We start from the raw sequence: 23,259 nt of genomic DNA on the forward strand, positions 1-23,259 counted from the left end.
AGTACGCTTGGGGAGTGTGATTGTGTGTACAGCGTCTCTCTATGTCTGTCTCCACGTTGGGTGAGTGTTGAGCAATTGTATATGAGAGCATGAGGGTGGGAATAGATGTTTGTATCTGTGTGTGCCTGTTTGTCTGTGTCTATATGTCAGGTTGGGTATCAGACGCCACCTCTCTGGGGACATCTCAGGCCCTCCAAGGTTTGGAGGCCCATCTCCCCCCACCACTTCCCCTGCCGGTGGCGGACGCCCTCAGACATCGGTGCGTTGGTGGTTCTCTGTCTCCGGGGGTGGGCGCCCAGGTACCCACCGGCTCACTCCTTGGCGGCTGCTTATTGGGGCCTGGAGCCTGGGGCTCGCTCGGGCCACTTTGGGGATGGGGTGCCCTTGGCCTCTCGGCCCGGGGCTCGGCCACTCAGGCACAGCTGGCTGCCGGCGGAGCTCACGGGCACGTCACTGCAACCCCCCCTGGCTTCTGCTCCATGGCTGCTGAGTGACCCCTCATCTGGGACTCTCCTCAGCTCTTTCTGGGATAGCGTGGCTGCCCCTCTGTTGGTCTTCCTTGGTCTCTTGTGTTCTGGGGGCCTCTGGATGTCTGGAGTCTTGATCTCCTCCATACCTGCTTCATGCCCTGGAGGTCGGGGCAGTGGCCCCCCACACCCTCTAGCAGATCATTACATGAAGGAACCTTTTAAAAAAACAAGCGTTCATGCTCACAGGTGCACACACGGGTGATCACACACACAAACTACACCCTTTTTGGCTTCTACCTCAAAGCACACTGTGCGCTGTCGATCTCACGTGCTGCACAATAATGTTTAATATTTAGTATTTACTGTCATATTCCCATATATCATTGTGATCTTGTTTATTACTCTCGTTTTCTTCTGCTTGCTTTCTTTTTTCTTTCTCAACAGGTGATCCAGGTGATCGATATATGTATTTTTTGTCTGCTTATTCTGTTGGTTTTTGTTTTTTGCCCTTTTTCCCCGTCCCTCTTCTCAGGTTTTTTTCTTTCCCTCTTTCTTTCTCCACGTTCTCTCCTCCAGTCAAGTCTGTCCCGTATTCAGCAAGTGAAAATAAAATAAACAATAAAAAGTTGAATCAAATGGACCATTACGGCAAGGCTGGGATGGTCCATTTGTAAAGTAAATCCGTTGGGCATCTTTCTTCGCCTTTAGACAATAATTCTGATGGCAAAAGAACCAAAGCGGGACAGGTTTAAAAAAAAAAAAAAAAAACAAACAAACAAAAAAAAAAAAAACAAAACAAAACATATTTTACACACATATTTTATAGGCTGCATAAACGAACTAACAGGAGACTGTAGAGATCATAGCACTTTAGCTTTAGCAGCATCAGGTTTGATATTTCTGCTAAATCTAAAAAGTAATCATGAATGTGGGACAGGTAAGGTTTCTTTAACTGACTGAAGCTGCAAGCAGTGGATACAAAAAGTAAACAGTGAGATGCTTTTTGTATGTAAATCCAGCTGATGCTTGGATGTGATATCAGGCTGTATTAATGCAGCATTCACACACAAACACACACTTGTCCATCTTTGTGCTTTCTTAATCAGGCCGCAGCCAGTTGGAAAAACGAGGCATAAAACCTAAAATCCAGATATGGAAATAAAAGTTTTCTCAGACATAAAATGTAAAATCTTTGTGTCAGCTGCAAATTTATGAGAAAACTCAGAAAAATAAATTTTTACTTAAGGAACTATAATATTTTACTTTTCAAAGTGAAGTTAGAAACAAATTCACATATTTAAACTCCATAGTGCACCAAGAAAACCTCCAACATGGTCTAAAGAAGAGTCTATGAGTCCCTCACAGTTAGACATCACGATATATTATACATGCATGTACATATTTTTATATTTTCTTTTTTTTTTTTGCTTTCTCTAAGATTTACCAAACATTTGCCATTTTTATTTTCTTTTGCCAGTTTTTGCCCCTGGTTCTTACTTCCTGCAGAAGCTGCTGTACTGTGTGTACATCTGCTCATACAGAGCGCCACAGGTTTCTAAAGGTCTGATTAACAGTCGACATTTCCATGTTCTGTTCAACAACACGATCACTACCTTATCGTGGTGGAGGTTTCAGTTTTTATGTTTTCAAGGGTGGGGGTGGGGGGATTTACCTCTGGCAGGGTCTCCCATGGCAAATCATTTGAATCACTCTTTGTCTGGTTCCTCACCCAGGACCAGACAGTTTGAGCTCCAGTCTCCTGCAGAGGGGCTGGACTTCAAGAAATTGTGGCGCTAACTTTGCTTGATTTCAGTCCTTATAAATGATGTCACTCCTCTGGGGCCTCACAATGATTTCACCGGTACAGATAAGAGCTAAGACTAATAAATAAATGAGCGTGTATGCCTAACATGTCTCTGACAGCAGGCAGTGCACTTGTTGAGAAGATTGAAATATCTTTTACAAACTGACACAGCTGACAGAAACAGCTGGGAAGCTGTTAAACAAGACACATTAAATAATCAAAGTGACTTAAGCCAAGTACTGCTGAAAGATATTTCCACACTTATGAAAAATACATCTGTGGACTTAAATATCTACAAGCCTGTAACTCAGTTTATTGAGTTATTAAATAATAACACATTTACAGCTTTGAAGGTCTTCACAGAAAACATTTTAACATATTACAGGAGGAGAAGCTCCACTGTAATTAAAATGAAGTCAGTGGAGAGATGCAAATTGACAGATTCGGTCTTTCTGTCTCCCTGTGATGGATTTATAGCTCTCAGAAAAGGAAGCAGGAATATCAGAAAGCGGGTCCAATTCTGGGAAACTCTGTTTACTTCAACCAATGTTTTGGAGACGTTCCTGCTGGAAAAACCAGATTCACTCCTTTGTTCCTCCCATGTAGGAATCTAAATTAAGCAGCAGCCCGGCAGGAGGGAGCGCAGATCAGTTTCTGTGGTTCTGTCCATCTGTCCAGCCTTGAAGTCACTTGTTTATTTTCAGGGATCCTGGACATACAAGGTCTTAAATAATCAGGCCCCATCTTATCTTAATGACCTTGTAGTACCATATCACCCTATTAGAGCACTTCGCTCTCGCTCTGCAGGCCTACTTGTTGTTCCTAGAGTATTTAAAAGTAGAATGGGAGGCAGAGCCTTCAGTTTTCAGGCCCCTCTTCTGTGGAACCAGCTTCCAGTTTGGATTCAGGAGACAGACACTATCTCTACTTTCAAGATTAGGCTTCAAACTTTCCTTTTGCTAAAGCATATAGTTAGGGCTGGACCAGGTGACCCTGAATCCTCCCTTAGTTATGCTGCAATAGACCTAGGCTGCCGGGATTCCCATGATGCATTGAGTGCATCTTCAAAAGCAGAAGGTAGAGATATACAAAAACCCGCCCAGACATTCAGCACTTTTCTATTCCTGTCAGACCCATTTACGTCATTTAAACCTGAATTGTTGTTTTATTTATTTTACGTGTTATTCATGGAGTCCATCTCTGCTGTGTGGTTACGTAAACTAAGAATAGCAGTGTTGAGGTGGACAGCCCGCTGCGCTGTGATGGGCAGGCCTACATGAAGCTGGATACGTGACTCACCGGGCATGATGACATCTGGGAATCCCAGTTTGCGTGTGATGGCCACCCCCCTGCTGAAAATGAGCGGGTTTTCTCTGCGGACCTGCTCCATGTCGCCCCGCAGCAGCTGCAGGGAGATGATCAGCCCTGCAGGATGTGAAGGGGAAGAAATGGGAACGAGTGGGTTGACAGAAAAAGAAGATGGTAGAGAGATGGATAAAAAGCAAAGGAAGAAGACAGAAAAAGTGCCCTATTTAAAAGCACAGCCTTTAGGCCACACATAAAATTCAGATAAACTTAAAGTCTAAACAGAGTTTTGAAGCTGCAGAGTTCGTTTGATCTCCCAGAATCAGAACAAACATTTCAATGCATGCTAAACGTTGCCAAACTGCTTTTCCAGCAGACTCTCAGCCTGTTAAATGAGTCTGGGTTCATCTCTTCACCTGAAAACAAAAGTATCCTGCTGGATTATGTTTTAAAAGACACATATCTGTGCAGGGCCACGGGAGTTCACAGACTTTAACACTGGGGCAGAGGAGGATCAGAGTCCCCGACAGTGACACAATATGATTTTCCCGCTGATGTCAGTGTGATGACTTGCATGTGTCAGTCAGATGCTCTAATCTAAATAAGTTGCTCCTGGGAACTCTGTGAGTTTGTTTAGTGTTCCTGAAATGCCGGCTGACTCATCAGCGATGAAATAAAACGAGTCACAAGTGCTGCAGGACTAAAATCTGCTCCTCCCCTCTGTGCTTTGACAGAAGTAATAAAGTGACTGGAAGAAAGGGTCCACACAGAACATCAGCGGGCTGAAGCAATAACTGAGTGCTAGAAATTGCCTCCACCCTCGGCTGCTGTGTTCACAAAAACACCACCACACTGCTAATGTTGCAGGGTAACCCTGCAAGGATATTTTATCTGCTTCTGATTTTTGTGGCCAAAATAATTCACCTGGACAAAAAATTCCGCAGAATAAAAAAATATATACTTTTAGGACAATAAATTGTGCTCTGATATACCTGTAGCAAGCCTGCTGTGTTGTTTGGGTGTTGGTTGCTAACCTTTATGCCTCCTCTCTTACCAAAGCTGGGTTGCCCGTCATTTCCAGTGGAGTGCGGGCACAGCTGGCTGCACTCAGCGATCAATCAGCCCTACAGTGTAAGAGCTGGGGAGGAGAGCAGCTCAGTCTCTCTATGGGCGCGCTCTGCCTCTCCTCAGGGTGAAACATACAGTAGCCTTAGCCATGTGTTGTATTTTAATTATGTCAAGCTACTCGTGAGTAACTGTGACCTCCTGTTTGCAGAGTGTGTTTTTTCTTCTTTTTGTGTTGTTGGTAGCGGATTCTTCATTTTATTTCCAATCTTCTAACATTATATGTTTGTTGGTGCTTTTCTTTTATTTCTGGATTATTTAGGGCATAGAGGCCAAGCCAAATCTTTAAGTTACAGATTTTATTAAAATCAGGATTGAGTTTGTAATCTTTTTCACCTTTTCTTTCACATGGATACTCTACTGTTACTCCCCTCATCCTGTAGCCCAGCGGTCCCAACCCCCGGGCCACAGACCAGTACTGGTCCATGAGAGTTGAGGCTCGGGTGTGAAATTTATGTTTTTCAGGGTTTTTATCATTATTTTTTCATTATTTTTATCGTTAACTCGATGTCCCTGGGTTTCTTCTCGCGTGTTATGAATAAATCTTCCTTTTTTTGGTACTGGTACTGGTTTTATTTTGTTGTGTTTATCCACAACACCTTAAAGGCCGTTCCGTGAAAATATTGTCAGACATAAACCAGTCCGTGGTGCAAAAAAGGTTGGGGACCACTGCTGTAGCCCGTTACAGGGATAACAACTATTTGGGGGCTTGTCCGAGTTCAGACCCAGAAAAGTATGCGTGAAAGAAAGTGGAGATGTTGTGTCTATAATGTTACATAAAGGAATACACAGTTATTTGAGATATTAGCTATTAACATATTATTTATTCTTAAATGTAACTATGAGCTTCAGTTTGTTGGGGTCCAATCATCCAAACTCAGGGTACACAAACACTTGGTTTCTCCTACCGTAGTTGGTGCTGGGTGCCGTGTATTTGGTGCTGGACTTATGGATGATGTTCTCATGGATCTGGTACCATTCATTCTCATTGTTACACCTGGAAAACAACAAATAACAATCATGTCTTATAAAGGATAACAATATATTTGTAACTTGTGTTTTATACAACAAAACTTCAGTCGGATATAATAGGCTTTTGAAATCTAGTTATTTTGCCAGTTATTTTGGGATGTACGTGCCATCAATCATTGCAATTATGATACAAAATATAAAATTGGGGCGTGGTCTATGGGTGGATGCTGGGGTGGTGAGGTGGATGACAGGTAGCAAGGCAGAACAGCAGCGCTGACATGTCAGAGGAAAGGAGGGGAAATTTTAGAGCTTAAATACACCCATAAATTGGAGCAGGTCCATGGATAATACTTTTTTTTTTTAAATTCTTCCATCTCTTCGTTGTAACATTTGGGGGCTCGTTCCGGTGAGAGAGGGGAATGGTGTAGACGGAGAGATCCGGGGTCTGTGGTGATTAGATGGGCAGATAGGAGTCAGTGGTCTGAAGTGAGAGACAAGCCGGCTTAAACAAAGGTAAGGCACATACCTGTTGAATTTTCCAAAATGTGCTAGATTGGACATGTCAAATTAAAGTCTACTCACTGATAATTACTGGTGAATGTCTGTTTTTTAAGTTTGGCGAAATTTTGATGAAGTTTACCGGTTGAAGTAATGATAATGAAGTATAAGTGACAGTACTGAGTAATGAGAATAAAGGAATGAAAAGAGAAAGCAGTTGGACTGCTAAGTGAACTTTTAGAATGATAGGGAATTTGGTCATTTTGTGGGTTCAAGTCCCATTGGTTATGCAACCTTTAAGAAGTTTCTCGGAGGTGACGCTCCCTGCTGGATAGAGAAATTTATCCTTCACCTAGCGATGACTAGGGATAGTTTCGGGCAACATCCGAAGAGGACTGGGGAATCTCTAAAACTGTTGAGGGTTGTCCTTAATCTTAATCCTGGTTTGGATGTAGATTGTTGGTTCAAATTGCTCTAAATTTTTCAAGAACGGCAGCTGGGCTGCTAAGAAGCGCATAGCCCGGACGTTGCGATCCCTCCTCGATGTGGACGCGCATTGTTGACCTATCGGCGAATAGGATTAGCTCGGTTTGGCTTGACCGTGGGGTACAGGGCATCCTGAGATAAGCTAGTGGTTGGACCACTTTACCGTTTGGAACGGTATCTGCGCTTTTTTGGCCAGTAGAAACCCGGTTTCGGGCGTGTAACTTTAACTTAAAACTTCGGGGAAGCCTGGGATGTGAAATGCCCAAAAAATAGAGCTTCAGGCAGAGTTTGGGTTGGTTAACGCTTTTAAATTCAGTTAGGGCACTAGCAATCGGGCCACCGTCGGGGACGGGATAATGGCTAAATTGGTCGCAAAAAACTCAGGGAGTTTTCCGCTGGGCGGTTATTATTAAATTTGTCGAAATTCGTAGGAGCTAAGAGGCCTAGAATCTGTGCAGTTGTAATTAATAAGACGTCTGTAATATAAAATATGAGATCTATGAGTAAGATCAGTCTCTGTGCCAGTAATGCACAGCCGGATGTGCACTGATGGTGTGTGTAAATGCAAATGAGCAGCGGGGACGCGCAGAGAGGGTGGTTTCAATGTCGACAGAATTGAGCTTTTTGCTAAATGCCTGTATATAAGAGGTTGGTTTTGCTTATTATGAGAGTGTGAATACAGTGTGAATATATTAGTGTGGATGTATAGAAAATGATTAGAAAATGACTGAATTTTGATAGATGTATAGTTCGTGAGCCATAAATGTTGGTGTGTTTTATTTTTTCAGTTATGTGTGTGTGGGGAAAAGCGGGGTGTGAGACGATGAGAGGTTTCAGTTTTCTTTTTTTTTTTCTTTTGACTTGCTCTTTCTGATCATGGAAGGCATGTCCAAAATACTCGTATGAAAGCGTATTTTGTGTGATTTTAACTGTGTGAATGCTGTCAGTATTTGATTTGAGTGACTGGGTGATTTGTCTGAGTAAGTGAAAAGGGGGAGTTTGAAAGAAAAGACAGTGTGTGAGACGATTACTGAATGACTAAAGAGGTTAGAACCTTTAAACGTGTGTATGGAATAAAGGAGTGTGAAATATATTTCTTGTGTGATGAAAAGTAGGATGTGCTAAAGTTTGAAAGTGCTTTTAATTCAAGAAACGCATGAGTGAGGTTATGATGTGTGGAAGAGCTCTATTTAAATGTGTGTGAGTGAAAGGAAGGTGTATTGTTTTAGACCAAGACTTAGTAAAACTAAAGAGGGTTTGTAGACTGTAAATATGAAAAAACAAGTGTTTGATTAATCTGTAGAAACAGGAAAGAGAAATAGGAAATACTGTGCTGCTGTGTGTGTGAGAGGAAGGTGTGTGTGACTGATGATGTCAGGGGAGCACCCAGAGAAATAGACAGAGTTAAATTTTAAGAAGATGAAGCGAATGCATGTTTTAAGAAAAAGTAATAAAGTAATAAAATTATATTAATTACAGGTTTTAGAAAAGAGACAGACCGAGAGAAATAAATACATGAACTAACAATTACATTAATGAATTGAAAACATGACGTACACAAACTGTTCCATGTGAAATTATCGTTGGAAAGTTTAATAAAGAAAGCAGTTTACACTCCTTTAGTTTCCAGAACCAGTGTGTCCCCTAGGCCTGATAACACCCTTGCCCAGTTGGCCACTGTAGTAGGCGGGCATGGAAGGCTGGACAGCCCATGACGGGTAAGATCCCACCTCGAAACCCTGGGACACCCTAAGGCAAGGCGCAGTCACGATTGCTTGAACCTAAGTCCCGGAGTGACCTTGGAGTCACTGGAGGAGACGGATTTAACAGGTAAGGCCACTGGGCACAGGCGAGGGGAAATGTCATTAACAATGACCAGTGATGAGCCAAAGAGAGAAAACACACCCTGTCAAAAGGAGTTTGGAACACTGCAAAAGAAACATTTAGAAGATCACAAAGATCATAAAGAAACATTTATAAAAATCACACATACAAACAGAAAATGCACTAACCTTACAGAGACAAGCTCATGAAGATTAATGAACAGATATTGATTAAAACCTGGCTAAGAACATAAGCATATGCAATGAAGATCTGGTGGCTGCTTGTATGAGTGAGAGAATGGTGTGAATGGTTAATAGAATAGATGGAAAGATTTAAAATAGATGGAAAAAACAAAAGAAAAGTGTTTATAAGAGTGACTCAGGAGTGCTCTCGCACTGATTTATCAAAGTAAGTGATTAGTATAGAAAGAAAATGAAAATAATTTAATAATGTGATAAGGTTTAAACATGTATTCCTCTTGTTAAGTTGGCTGTTGAGCTGTGGGTTTATGCAAATTAGCTGGAGTGAGTGAGTGACAAAGACACTTCCTGTGTGTGTGTGTGTCGGAGGCTTTCAGTTCAAGAGAGATCGGGGCTGTTGAAGAGTATTGGGAGAAATATATAATGGTAAAGTATCAGGATATTTGATTACGGTGGTCAGGTCTGTTCAGAGGGCAGATTTGGACAGGAAATTTATAATTTCAGGATGATACGTTGTTGAAATTGGTTTTATCTTGTGCTGAATGAACACATGGTAAAGTGAGGAAGGGTGACATTGTGCAAACGGTCTTTGATCTTTTGACGAGGTTTTCGTGTGTTGAGCGGGTGAAATTTAAGATTGTTTTAGATTTTTGAGGCTGTTGTTTCTATTTCCAGAGAGGGTGTTTAATTAAGACATGGATCTGTCTGAGAGGGGCCCCAAAAATTTTTAGTAGTGCACTCAGGAAAAAACCTGTCAGGTGATTTTGTTTTGTACTTTGATGAGCTAATAATCAGCTCTCTTTTTCATTTTGTTCTAAGCAGGCCTGGAAGAGAGTGAACGGACGGCGCTGACAAAATTACCAAGTACGAAAATCAGGTGGGCTTTACAGAATTATAATTGATTACAATCAGAGACTGATTGGCGGCAAGTCTCTGTCTAAAATGGATTGTATCGATTCATTCCAGTCAAAAGTATAGAGAACTATTTTCCTGAAAAGGAAAAGGAAATAAAACAACAAATGATTGAGCTCATTTTGCTGATGTGGAGCATCTGATGACGTGCGTGGAAGGCTGCAGATCAGCAAAAAATATCATGTGAATGCATGTGAGTGAATGTGAGTGACTGGACTAAGGTGGGAATGAATAAATGTGGACAGATTTATCATGTGAGGAAAAGAAAGGGATGCTTTGTTTTGCTTTTGCCATAAGCAGGACAAGTGGGAGACTTAAATCTGGGGATGCTGATGTTCCTTTGAGTGAATTTCTGTTTTATTGATTTGGGTTAGACCATGTTATTACATTATAAAATGCTAAAAGGGAAAACATTGATGTAACTTAAGTTACCATTAACTGAGGTAACACATGATTAATAACTGTTCTGTTTAAGTTCATTTTGTGTCATGACACAGATTGGATCATAAAGGGAGAGTATGATATGTAAAGTACAGGTTTTGTTTCCAGGAAGTTCCAAGGATCCAGACTTTGCATGGAGCAACGAGTTGGAGGAGATTTGACATGATGATTAAATTGATTTTGTTCCTTAAACACAGGTTTTCAGGGCTGGAGCAAAACACCGGAGAGGAGAATTGCTGAGCTGTTCTGAGAAATGAAATGACTAACCTTTTTTCCTTTTGATTTGTTAAGCTTGGGTGGAGCATGTTGAGTTTTTGCCACATGAGATGTGTCAAAAAAGAGAGGGATTTAAGATTTAATTTGTTTAATGTGAAAGGGGTTTTACTAGGATTTTATAATGATTGGGGTTGTTTGATAATCTAGATATAGTAAAACTGAGGACTTGTTAAAAGAAAGGAGTAAAATGAACTGAATTCTGTTTAGAAGATAAATTGCTGGGGTTAATAAGAAGTTGTACATCAAACTTAGGGGGGAAACTGTGGGAATAAAGGATAGGCTTTGGGGAAAATAGTGAACATTTTATGAGTAGAAAATGTGGGATTTCTTTTTGATTTTTAGGATAAGTTGTAACAGTGACATAATGCTAGAATGTTGTTATAATGTAGGCTTTAGAAACAGATAGTAAATAGATTTATTTCTAGGGTAGAGGAGAGCTTTTTATGAGGATGTTAAAAGTCTCGCTGACTCAAATGAATAATATTGGAGATTATATATGTAGAAATGATTTTTTCTTACACATTGCAATCGTGCTCATTAACCGAGTTGAGGTTCGGTCCAGTTGAAGGTCATAAGCTTCGATGAGCGTTATGTCTCAGTCGATATATTGTAGGGGACTTGGAGCAACAGAAGGATAAACAGCATTCACGCTTACAAACACATATGGTTTAAACATAGGTGAGGCCTAGGGCCTGAAATTCCTTTAGCTTTTAACTGAATTTGAGTTGGCCCAATAACAAATGACAGAAAGAGGAACTGAATAGGAGTTTTGCTTGTAACTAAACTGAGTGACATATAAAATATTGAGATAACACATGCAGCTCTAACTTAGTCCTCTTATATAAAAAGCAGATACAGAATAACAAATACTTGTTGAAGCAAAACAGAAGCAAAGGGAGAAAGCTTATATATGTTGGTTAAGTCTGACAAAGTTTAAGTTAGAAGGAGTCATTACATTAAAAGCAGCAAAATGAAATAAAATGATAGATTCAAACAGGTTATCCCCAGGAAATGGGAGTTCAAAATACAGTTAGAGTTCAGCTTTTAGCTATGATGAAGTTTATCTAGGAGCAATTAACTAGGTGCTTACACTTAGTGATTAAAGTGGTTGTTTTTTCTTTGATCCTTTTAGTAGAATAAGCCCTTATAATGATTTTATGATGATTTTTCTTGTGAAAGGTGACTTTAGATGAGAGGCAGGCCCTTGCAGCAGTGACCGTTTTGTGTACAGGATGTTGATGATCAGATAAGGAGCAAAGAGGAAGCACATGCAGAGACGTGCTTCCTCCGATTCTCTTAAAGGCAGTGCTGTGAGAGTTTTACAAATGCTGAGTACGGTTGAATGAGATATAAAATCAAAGTCAAAACCAAATACAAAATTAGGTTCATGTTTTGAGTAACATTAGGTTGAGTAACATTAGGTTTGAATAAAGAAGACAACTGAGGGACATAAGGCAGGGAAGCCGTACTAGGGAGAAAGTGTTTTGTTTCCTTTGCAGGTGGCCAGAGTTCCACTAGAGTGGGACCCAGAAGAGGAGCAGAGACCACTTAAGCATGAAGTGTTCTCAAGTGGGAGCGGGCATTTTATAACTAAGACCACCTAGATGACATGAGGTTGTCTGATTGGTTAAGTCACAGGATGCCAAGAGAGGGTCAGAGCTAAGAACAGTGATCCTAAATGTCCATGACGTCAGGGGTGGACAGGGAAGCAGTTGAATGGGCCAAGGAGTGACCCAACATAATGTATGGCGACCTCTGGTGGTCCAGAGGTCGAGAGTGGGAGTGTGGGGAATAGAAATATTTTATTGCTATTATTTGCTGTTATTTTATAATCATCATTACCATTTCATGTGATGTTGCATTCAGATGCACTCAGATGTTCAAAATATATTGGTATTATATTAGTCTTTATTACAGGTTCAGTTATAATCAGTTGAATCTATAATTTAAAGGTTTTTGAATGTTTTATATTCTTACACATAGTCTTCAGTGGGTGAGAAAACTGAGTTGCAGGCTGACAGGAAATGCGTCTGCAGAGCATGTTTTGCAGAAGTGAAACCGAAAGCAGAGCGAGTGAAAGCCAAAGAGCCAAAGAGTTAGTATGCATTTATCTTTGATTTAAGCTTTTAGTAGAGGCTTTTGATCAAAACATTAATTCAGTAGAGTACACATATAGGGATCACTGATAGGGGAAAGTTCAAGTTGCTTAAGTTGAGGTCAACTAAGGTTCAGAAAGCAGATGCAAACTCTGCACGCACAGACAGACAAATAGTGAGAGGTCATGACACGTCGCAGTACACAGCATGCACGCGCCCGCATGCGCACGCACACACACACACATACACACCATGGTAAATCTATTTTGGTAGGGCAGAAATGCAGAAGTTGTGCCTGTATTAGTGACATTTTCTACAGGAAGTGCACTTGATGTTCCAGGGAGATAAGCGACAGCGAAGGCGGGCTAACAGGAAGCATCAGCCGTCGACACGAAGATGATGTTCTATGTTAAAAGTCATTGTGGTTTTGGTGTGACGTAAATCTGCCTAGTAACAGAAAAGGGGGCTGTACAATTCTTAACCCCATAAAACAGTTGTCTGAATATGAGAAAGACAGTTCAACACTGATTGGGTTGTTGAACTCACACATGTGTTCATTAAAATGCCGTCTAATTGCACACGCCTGGATCTGTGGTTATTTATGGATTCCTCTCTCAATATTTGAACCTTAACAGTCTCTACAGCAAATCAGCTGTCTCCATCTCACCCTCTCTGTTGTATGTTCCTCTGCCACACCAAACATCTGTCCACTGAATCTTCATGTCCACGAATCCTCTCTTCTTCTGCGTGGGAACTCCAACTTCATCATATTCATTTCAAATCCATCCATCCTGCTCATTCCCAGTAAAGATCTTAATATCTTCAGCCTGGCCTCCGGTCTTTTTGTCGGTGTCACCATTTCCAAACGATACATGACAGTAGGTCCTGTAGGTTTCCCTTTCACTCCTGCTGCTTCTCCAACCATGCAACAAAACATCTGTCTGTGTGCTGTTCATCTTCACCTGGACTTCACCGCTGATATCTTGACAAACCCACTCTCCATGTCGACCTGCCACATGTTTGTGGAAATGCATCTTTTCTTCTGTTTTGTTGGAAAATGTAACATCTCTGTTTGTACTGCACACTTCTGTGCACTAGAGACTGCTGCTCTCGGCCAAATCATACATTTTGTTTTCATTTTTTTTGTTTCATAAAGGGAAAACAGTTTTTAGATTAGACCAAAGGTCGGATTAAACAACCTTTAATGGCATCTTTGAGCCATTTAGAGGACAGGAAATAGCATTTTCACAGTTTTACAGATCGAACGCTTAATCAAGGAAACAACAGGAAGAAAAAAGAAACAGACAGCAGTAACTAGCAGACCTATTTGCAGATAATACAGTGGATGAGCTGCGCTGTGTCAAGCAGAATCTCTAGCTGGATTTTTGTATTAACATAAAATAGCCCCATCCACTAAAACAACTCGCTCATTCCACTCTTAATTTACTCGTCTTTCTTCAGAGTGAACGTGTAGATCTACATTTTCCTCGGGTGATTCTAACAAACTGATGTTTTCAGTCCCATTAACGTCACACGATGCTGGAACACAAAGCCTGAAAAGAAGATGTCTAACCACCCGTGAACCGACCGGAGGAGTTCAGCTAAGACTGAAGCATAAAACACACACACACACACACACACACACACACACACACACACACACACACACATCCTGCAGGCACGTTTTTAGAGGTCTCAGCCGAGGGGTAGTCCCTAATGCCGACCATCGACTTTGCATGTGAGTGAAAGAATAGCTGCTGATGTTACAGACTGCACTGACAGTGAGGAGGCTGTGTGCAGCCACTCTCGTTCTCTCTTCCTTTACACAGCACAACATCAGAGAGAGAAAAAAAGAAGAGGCTGGTGGTGACAGAGAGATAAGAACAGAAGTAAAGCTATAATAAAAATATATGGCATTGTCTCTCCAGCTCGCTTATCTTTAACCTTCTCCTCTTTCTCTCTCTGACCTTTTCTGTCAGCCCAGAAATATTTAGTGTAGGACAATATGATTTTCCAAAAAGAGGATATTATCTCTGAGCTCTGGGTGTGTGTGTGCTGTAAGCTGATATTTTTGGGCACTTTTGTTATTTTAGTTCACTCAAACATAGAGTAACATGATAAATATGGATTTAAAACAAAGACTTTTAGCTTTAATATCAGGACTTTACCAAAAAAAAAAAACAGTCCACTTATTTCAAGGGTCACATGTACCTGAACAAATCAGCATAATCGTAACACAAATATTTTAAAGCATTTTAGTTAACTTTTAAAATATTTTGTTAACAATCCCTTACAGGTGCCGACCTTCTCAAGTCCAAACTCATTACGAGTGAGTCTGTTTCGTCCTTTGTAACTCTGCCAGCTTCTTACTGCAGCTGTGTTCAGCTGTTGGTTCTTCCTGCCTTTAGTTTTCTCCTCTGTAAATGAAATGCTGGCAGGTTTGAGATCAGCTGATTGGCCCTTCTTTACCTTCCTAAACCCCTGGGTTGCATTTGCAGTTTGTTTTGTTGGGTCATTGTCCACCTGTCCAATGAAGCGCCAGCAACTAAACCTGAGATCTGTACACTTCATCTGGATTCATATGGCTGCTTATGTCTCCTGTCACATCATCGATCAACACCAGCGACTCATATCTGTGTCACTGCTTCACCACAGGTCGAACCCTCAGTATTTTCTCTTGCCTTGTTATCTGCGCGTGCAGACACTTACGTGTACACTTTAAGGACAAAATCTTTCTCCTCTTTGAGCTCTGAGATGGTCTGCAGCACGTCGCTCATGGCCAGGACTGCACAGCCATACGGTCGACGGTACTGAACGTGCGGAGGACCCTTCTTACTGTCATTCAGCAGCATTCGACCTGCAACCAGAAGCGTGTGCGTCACACAATGAGAAAAGCTCCAGTTCCATCATCCAGCAGCAAATAATAAAACTAGACAATGTTGGTTTGCTGCAAGGACATTCATCTCACACATTCTGATTCCATTCATTTCTTTCTTTTTTAGTCTGAATGGTATTTCGGGTTAATAAAGGTGCACATTATAAACTTGACAAAGTTATTCTGTTATTTCAGGCATTTCTGCAGGAATTGTTTCCACCTACATAACATAACTTACCTGTCCTGATAACTTGTGAGACAATATAGAGATCTCTCTTCATGTCTTTGTTACTCAGATCCTGTGAGAAAAAGAAAAAAGTAATTTTTGAATTCAAAATAAGTTCTCATCATCCACCTGCTTCAGCGTTTGTGCTCTGAGTTTCTGTTCATAACTTTTATGGACAGAATTCCAATGTGGAGCCAGGAGCTCCTGGATGGGCGCCTCTGAATCACATCTTTTGCTTTTTTTTGCAGATGGTGGTGCTGCTGGCTCCAGTCAGAGGTGATCTCCAGCTCCAGCTGGGGAGGTTTTGCAGCCAAATGCAACACAGTTGGAATGATAATTAACACTTCCACCTTGAGGCACTGCTTCTCAGCAGGAAAATCGTGGTTTCTAACACTCCGGGAGAGGAATGATTTCCTGCCCCAAGTTAAGGAGTTCATGTTTCTCTGGATCTTGTTCATGAGTTGAGGAAGATTGAGCGGGAGACTGAGAGGCAGACTGATGTGGATGCTGTACCACTCACTGAGCGGGTAGGTTGTTATTGGTCGGTCTATGTTTCTCACTTATGGCTCACGAGCTAAGAATAAGACTTGAGAGGAAATTAGCTTCTTCTGAAGGATGACTGGGCTCAGCTTTAGAGATATTTAGTTTGAGGAGCTTCATGAAAATTAGCCAGTTGTTCAGGTATGTCAGGAAACACGAGGGCTCAGGACAAGCTGTAAAGATCAGCTTGTCCTGGGTTTGCTGGGTTTGGAAAGGCCCTGGAAGAGCTGGAGGAGGTGGCCCAGGGAGACAGGAGGACTGAGAAGCTCTGCTTAGACTGCTGCATCAGTGCATTGTTTTAGTAATCTTATAAATATGTGTGTAATTTAGACATATATGGACTGATTCCAGCTCAGGTTGAAAGAAGAACGCTCAGATTTAACCAGTTTAATTCATTTAAGCACGTCTGGTGTAGCATCATCTCCCCCGTGTGACTTACTTTTAAATAATGCATTCAACCATATAATACTGACTTAAATTGAGTTTTTGTAATTACTGAAGAATTCAAATAACTGCATCAGCGAACTTTGGGAGCTTTAGTGCAGGAAAAATACATAATCAAACGATCTCCAGACTGATTCTGCTGCAGAGCAACAGGGGGCAATGCTTCCTCACTTTTAGATCCTCCGTTTTTCAGCTGTTCCCTTCTTAAATTACACCAAACACCATCACTGCAGCACAGGTTTCATTAAACGTGTGTGTGTGTGTGTGTGTGTGTGTGTGTGTGTGCTGGTGTTACCGTGAAGAGGGCACACAGCCGGTCCACCTTCTCTGGATTCTTTGGACCTCCGTTCTTGTTCAGTCTCACCATGAACTTCTCACTGAAAAAACACAATCAACAGCCACTTTTGTTAGTTTTAGTAAAAACGATTTCTTTGAGTGAGATCTGATTGTCACCGCCTCTGACCGTGTGCTGCTTTATTGCTGATATAAGACCTGAGAAAAGAGGATGAAGGAAAGAGAGTGTGTGGCGTCTCACTCCACTGATGCAACAACTGTTTGTTTTTATTAACAGACAAAGCCAGCTGGCAGAGTCTGTGAATAAAACTTAAAAACTTCTATTTTTGTTTAAATGTTCATCATATCAGCCAGATGTCAACTGCACACGCTGCTCGAGCCTGAGGTTGAGAAGCTCTAACCGCTGGCAATTTACCCCGGCGCCCTCTCTCCGTCTCCTCGAGGGGTTTCTGAAAGAGATAAAAATTCTTTTGGATTTCTGCTCAAGCCTCTTCCCCGGGAGTACCAGCAGTGAGGAAACTCTAAAGCAGCATGTCTCAGCCTTTTTCGCTTCAGGGAACAGCAAAGTATTGTCTGCTGGTGTCAGCGACTCTGTTCCTTTAACCCATATTTATCCAGGGAAACGTGACGGAGCTGACGGGCCTTTGTTCAGCCACGTCGGGCCTCAGACATGTTAGAAGATTTCTCGAATCATAAGTAAGTCTGACAGGAGTGAGCCGCACACATAAATCCACTGATACTCGCTGACTTACTGTCATGTTACTTTTGATGCCCGTCAGTCTTAAAGCAGGCAGGTCTTACATCACGCGAGGTCGCTTCAGGGCAGATGCCAGAAAATCGAGATATGGAGGCACAAAACGGGAATCCAGATCGGGAATGATATTTCAATATCAATCGACAATATCAATATACAAATATTAGCTGACAGGGATATTCAGCCGAAACCGAGTGTTTAGCACAAACTGAAGTCTGAGGGTTTGGCTCACAGGGATTATTTGTACAGCGCTGGTCCTCATTAATGAAAGTTCGGCCATGTTTAATAAGATGATCCACAGTCGTAAGAGTATCTTTATGACAGAAACAAGGAAACAGTGTTATCTTATGAGCTTCGTGAACAGTCCTAGACTCTGTAATGCACTGAGGGTTATTTAAAAGGATGTTAGATAATTAGATATGAGTCAACATATTCCTACCACAGTCATGCCTCTTTAAGCACATGATAAACGAGTGTGACCAAGGTTAGATTTTACCTTCTTATATTTTTACAGCACACCAGAAAAGTCTGAGTCTGGATGCCTCCAACAAAACTGTCGGGCTCTTTGACTGCCAGCCAGAAAATCTCGATCCACAATCTTCTCCTGGTGGAGTTTCTGAACTCGGTTCAGTCAGCGAAATCCTTTTTCTTCTGCCTTCAAAAACTGCTTGAGCAGCTGCCACTTCTGAGAGCACTTACCCACCTAATGAGCCCTTCATCTCTCCATCTCTCCATCACCATCAGCTGCACTTCTCTGTATTTCCCATTTGCTTCATGCACCTACAGACTTATGGGCATGAAAGATGGAGCAGCGAGGGCCTGATTTTCTCTGTCTATTCCTTTATCTGCTCAAGTTCGGTTTGTACCTCAGTTTTACGATGCATAGGACAAAAGTTTCCCGCAAATTAATAAGTGTAAGAAGTAGAAGAGCGACGGAGAAAGTGTTCCTCGTTCTTTTGGACAAGACTGAGCTGAGAAAACGCTCTGACAGTCGGTGCTGGGCAAAATGGTTTATGAAACAGTGCGTTAGAGTATTATGTACTCTCATTGTATTGGTTTTGCAACTGAAGCCATCACTTAGTTAGCATTGTTAAATAAAAACTCCTTCCCTGTTTAATACGTTGCCTCCATTCCTGGTTCCTTTTCTTTAGACAACAGAGAAAAATGAAAGCAGCGATTCTCAGTGAGTCCGTCTCTCTCTGAGCTGCACTAGCAGAATATTTGCAGTCCTGCATCAGTGTTCAGCACACGTAGTGAGGTGGCAGAGACAATGGCCTTTACATCGGGAAACTTCTCTGCCGGGGTGATAATAAGGGTCTGCTGAAGAGCTCGGCTTCAGACGCACCTGCTTCAAAACACTGAGGTGAGCAATGCTCAGATCCTGATTACTGATCATGTCCAGGTTCGAAATGCTACTGATAGCAGCTGACTGTGCAGGGAAGTGAAGTGATTACATTACGAGGTAAATCACAGAGTAGATTTACCTAGAGTAGAGTAGAACATAAATCATAATATAAACTCAAACTCAAAAAATGCAAATTCCACTGCAAATCAGGAGTTTTTACATGATCTTATTTCCTTTAAGTCCAACTAAATGTCTGAGTGCATGGAGTGAAACCTGCGAGTCTGATCAGGATGACACATTGAGCTACATCATCTACAGCCAACGTTCACGTCACACATCAAACATGCCCTCCCAGTTCACGGGTCTAACAACGTGCCGGTGCTCTGCATCCACCTGTACGCTCGATTTACTCAACGCTCCTGAATTTCTGCCATATTTGTGTGAAGTGATGAGTTCAGAGCCTTGATGACAAACTAAAACTATTTTCTGCTGCTGTAATAAATCATCTCAAACATGAGCTGTTGGCTGACGATGTGTTCACACACCAATCGTTAGAAATTCTCTGACTGAACTTCATCATTAACATAAACGGCCCGACTTACAGGCTGAATGTGTTTTCTGGTAAATACAGTATCTCATTATAGAATATTGTTCCTCATATAGTCTTTATTACTCAGCAGATTACCCCTCCCCCACACACACATATGATAAGACTCTGAGGTTATTGCTAATAGTGTAAGGTAATATGCAAACAACAACGAGGACCCACAAATCCCTACGACACAGACACACACTGCGTCTGGCTCTTTAAACGGAACAATTTATTCTAATCCCCCAGAGACACCGTGGGCCAAACAAACACAACAAAAGACAATAAATATGTATTTCTCCTCAAACAGTGGGACACTGCGACTTAGTGGAAGATGTGGGGGTGAGGAGGCACAAAGAAAGAGTGAGATATGGGTTTTATATTCAGCCCTAAATCCTGTTTTTTTTTTTTCTTTAAATATTATTGCTGGTTGTTTTTTTCATTCAGTCAGAGTGTCATTCAAGGAAGAAGACAATGATATAATGGACAAAATAAGAACATTTTATTTGTTTATATGTTATGTAGGGAAGAAGGAACAAGAGAAGACAGCGTGTTCTTCCCTCATATTTATGTGTGTGTGGTATCAGGCAGGTTATTGGCTGGTAGTTGGATGGGACCGGTCCCTTCCAGGCAGTGTTGGGCAAGTTACTTTGAAAAAGTAATTCAATTATAGTTACTAGTTACTTCTTCAAAAAAGTAACTGAGTTAGTAACTGAGTTACAATATTCTAAAAGTAATTAATTACTTGGAAAAGTAACTATTGCGTTACTTTAAAAAAAAAAACAAAGAACGTTTGACCTCTGGCGCCCAGGGTATAATTGGCCATTTTTTACTACTCTTGATTTTCCCTCCACATTTTACCTTTAAAAAACTGTTTATTTGCCTTGTTTGGTATCATTCTTTTAGCACAACCTCGCGTGCCTGAATTTACAGTTATGTTCTCATTTTGTCATACTGTATAACCAGAATTGATCTAAAATCAGACAAAACCATAAAATCAGAGTAGAAAAAGTTATATTTTTACTGTAACAACCATAAACATGTTTAATGAATCATATTTCATAACTTCAAATGCAAATATTAATCGTCAATTTTAAAATCATATTCACAAGTTTTGCAAACAACAAATTTATTTGCATCCATTTACCTTTGTTGGGATTTAGAGATTCTTTTATTGCTGCCATATACTCTGCCTTATGATAAATGCATTAATAACATGTTCTACAGTATTATTTTATCAGTAATATTGTTTACAGGGTTCATATTGCATTGAATATGTTTGTCATCACATTCATTCTATTCACAGGTTGAGTTCATTCTATACACAATGCATAACTGTGCTTGCTTAGAGTTGATGTTCTATCCAAGAGGGTTTTAAGCTTCACTGGTGAGAGTGTCCAGGTGACACATGTTGAGGGAAGATGAGAACATAGCAGGTTAATTGCATGCATGCTTACAATACACATAAATCTAGTAGCAGGCCTGAGCGAAGGCCCAAGTGTCTTCTGCTTCTTATTTGAGACCTGCGCCAATTCAGTCTACTTAGAGATTGAGGACGAGGGTCAATTATTAGCCCTTAGAGACCCTGAAGCTTGAAGTTATTACCTTAAAAGGAAGGTGTTATCAAAGAGAGAAGTTATATGTCTGTTTATAGTTATTAAGATGTACAAGATGTACCCTTGTCTGTAAACAATGACTGGACATAATGTATTTTGACCTGTATTGACGTGTATGTGGGGTGTGATCCTCTATGCTATAAAACCAGAACTCAGTGTATTTTTGTCAGAGCAAAACAGGCCATATGCTGATGGTTGTTCTCCGTTGTCAATAAACTCATCGTTTGATTGTACTTTTCTGGGCCTCAAATCGTTTGTTGTCTGGTCTACAGTTGATCGATCTCGCTTCATTTGGTGGAGGATGCAGGGCAACTAAAGATCAGCAGTAAGAGGTACAGGTGTTTGTTGTCGAGGCGGAGGTCGGCCAGATCAGGTGATCGAACGGCAGACGCCACGGTGATCGCTTGACTATTGGGCCCGAAAAGGTAAGGCACAAACCTCTTAAACTGAAATTGTGCTGTAGTGGATTATAATTCTAGAATATGTAGTCAAGTGGTCATCCGTTGATCTCTGTTTTGAGTTTTGTTTGAAACGAAAACCTTTGTTGCAACGAAAGTGAAACTTAAGAGTAGTGTTGTGTTCACGGTCGCTCAGAAAAAGCAGTACTGAGCTAAAAGTAATTTGAGACGTTGTGTTAAGAAAATAGAGAGAGAGAGATTGAGCTGTGATTGAGGAATAAAGAAATTATAAGTGTTTAAAAGTCACGAGCCGGAGGACTCCACCCCGGGAAAGACGTTTCCTGGGTATTAAACTGGGGAAGGGCCCCACTGAGATTTTGTGGCCTCAGATATAGCCCTGGTGATCGCAGAGGATCATTGTTAGGGAGACACTTAATTGTGAGAAAAAGAGTAAAATACTGGACGCAAGAGTCCGAGGAAGTTGATATATGATTTAAGAGAAACTCAGGCCAGCCGTAAGCTTGAGGTTTTGCAGTAAAGCCAGCCGAGCAGTAAAGTGAAACTAAGGTCTGTTGTGTTGAAGTAACTCTGAGAATAAATACTGTGAGCTATGAGAGACGATTAAAAAGTATTACCTATGCATTTGTGGACCCGCTGTGGTCAGTGAAAAATTTGTGGACCACCGTGGGCCGAGAAAAGCTGTGTTTTGTTGATATATCTGGAGAATTTGCAGACCTGTTGACGTCTCTTAAAGACGAGCAGCGGTCTGTATATCCGGGTTGTGGGGACTCACTCATACAGCTGGAAACCGTGACGTAAGAAACTGTCTGAAATGATTTAAGTGCCAGCCGGCTGCAGGCTGTGTGGAAAGGGGCTGTAAAAGTCTCTTTTTCCGTTCTTTTTCCTGGGGAAAAGTGCGCAGTTAAAATTTGGGTGCGGTCACTTCCCCTTTTAATTTTAACAAAGAATAGATACATTGATTAAATGAGGGGTGGATAAAGGACATGCTCATTGTGCCGTTGTTTCATTATAGGTGCTTGGAAATAGACAGTGAGAGGCCCACGGGGATCCCATTAAGGCTGCTGAAGCATTTTCCTGTTTTGTGAGCGTGCCTTTGGTGATTTTGAAATACAGTATCACTGGACAGGGTGATTCTAATATAAGAGTTATTTTAATCCAACCAGAAACAGAGTAAGAAATAAAGCTGTGAGCCTCCTGAGTGGAGAGAATTTGCAGAATTTTTGAGTATCTCTTGTTAAAGAAAAGGGAAAAGAGATTCTGTGTATGGCAGAACGTGAAGTTTCTAGATTAGATCAGAGAGAACTAATGTGGCGAAGGTTGGATCTGATATGAGGCTAACAGAGGACCGGTCTAAAAAGATTAAAAGGTACGCACAAACCTGTTCAATAAGCAAATTTGTGCAAATTGGCTGAATTCTAAATTATCTGTTCGCTGAGTAGATGATCTTAACTATTAAATTGGCGCAGTAGTGGTAAAACTGAATTCTCGAGAATAAAGTAAAACATCGAAGTAATGAATAAGTAACTTTGAAGTAATGAGAAGCTTTGAAGCAAGGATAATGAAACTTTGAGGAACAGACAGTACTGAGTTAAAAGGTTATATGGTATTTCATGGTAAAAGAGAAAAAGAGACCAATGCATGTTTAAGAATAAAGAAAAGTATAAGAGTTATTGGTCAGCTTATGGTTTAATAAGTGTCAAACTCCTGTACCTCTTTGAGACTTCAAAGAGGAGCTCGGCGATGGGCAT

General features: G+C 41.1%; 1 pseudogene; it reads right to left on the bottom strand.

The window, feature by feature from the left end:
* The window catches only part of LOC120440347, an 82,113-nt pseudogene extending 58,854 nt beyond the window's left edge, over positions 1-23,259 (bottom strand).

Source organism: Oreochromis aureus, linkage group 5, assembly GCF_013358895.1.
Source record: "Oreochromis aureus strain Israel breed Guangdong linkage group 5, ZZ_aureus, whole genome shotgun sequence".
In the NCBI taxonomy this organism is placed as follows: Eukaryota; Metazoa; Chordata; class Actinopteri; order Cichliformes; family Cichlidae; genus Oreochromis; species Oreochromis aureus.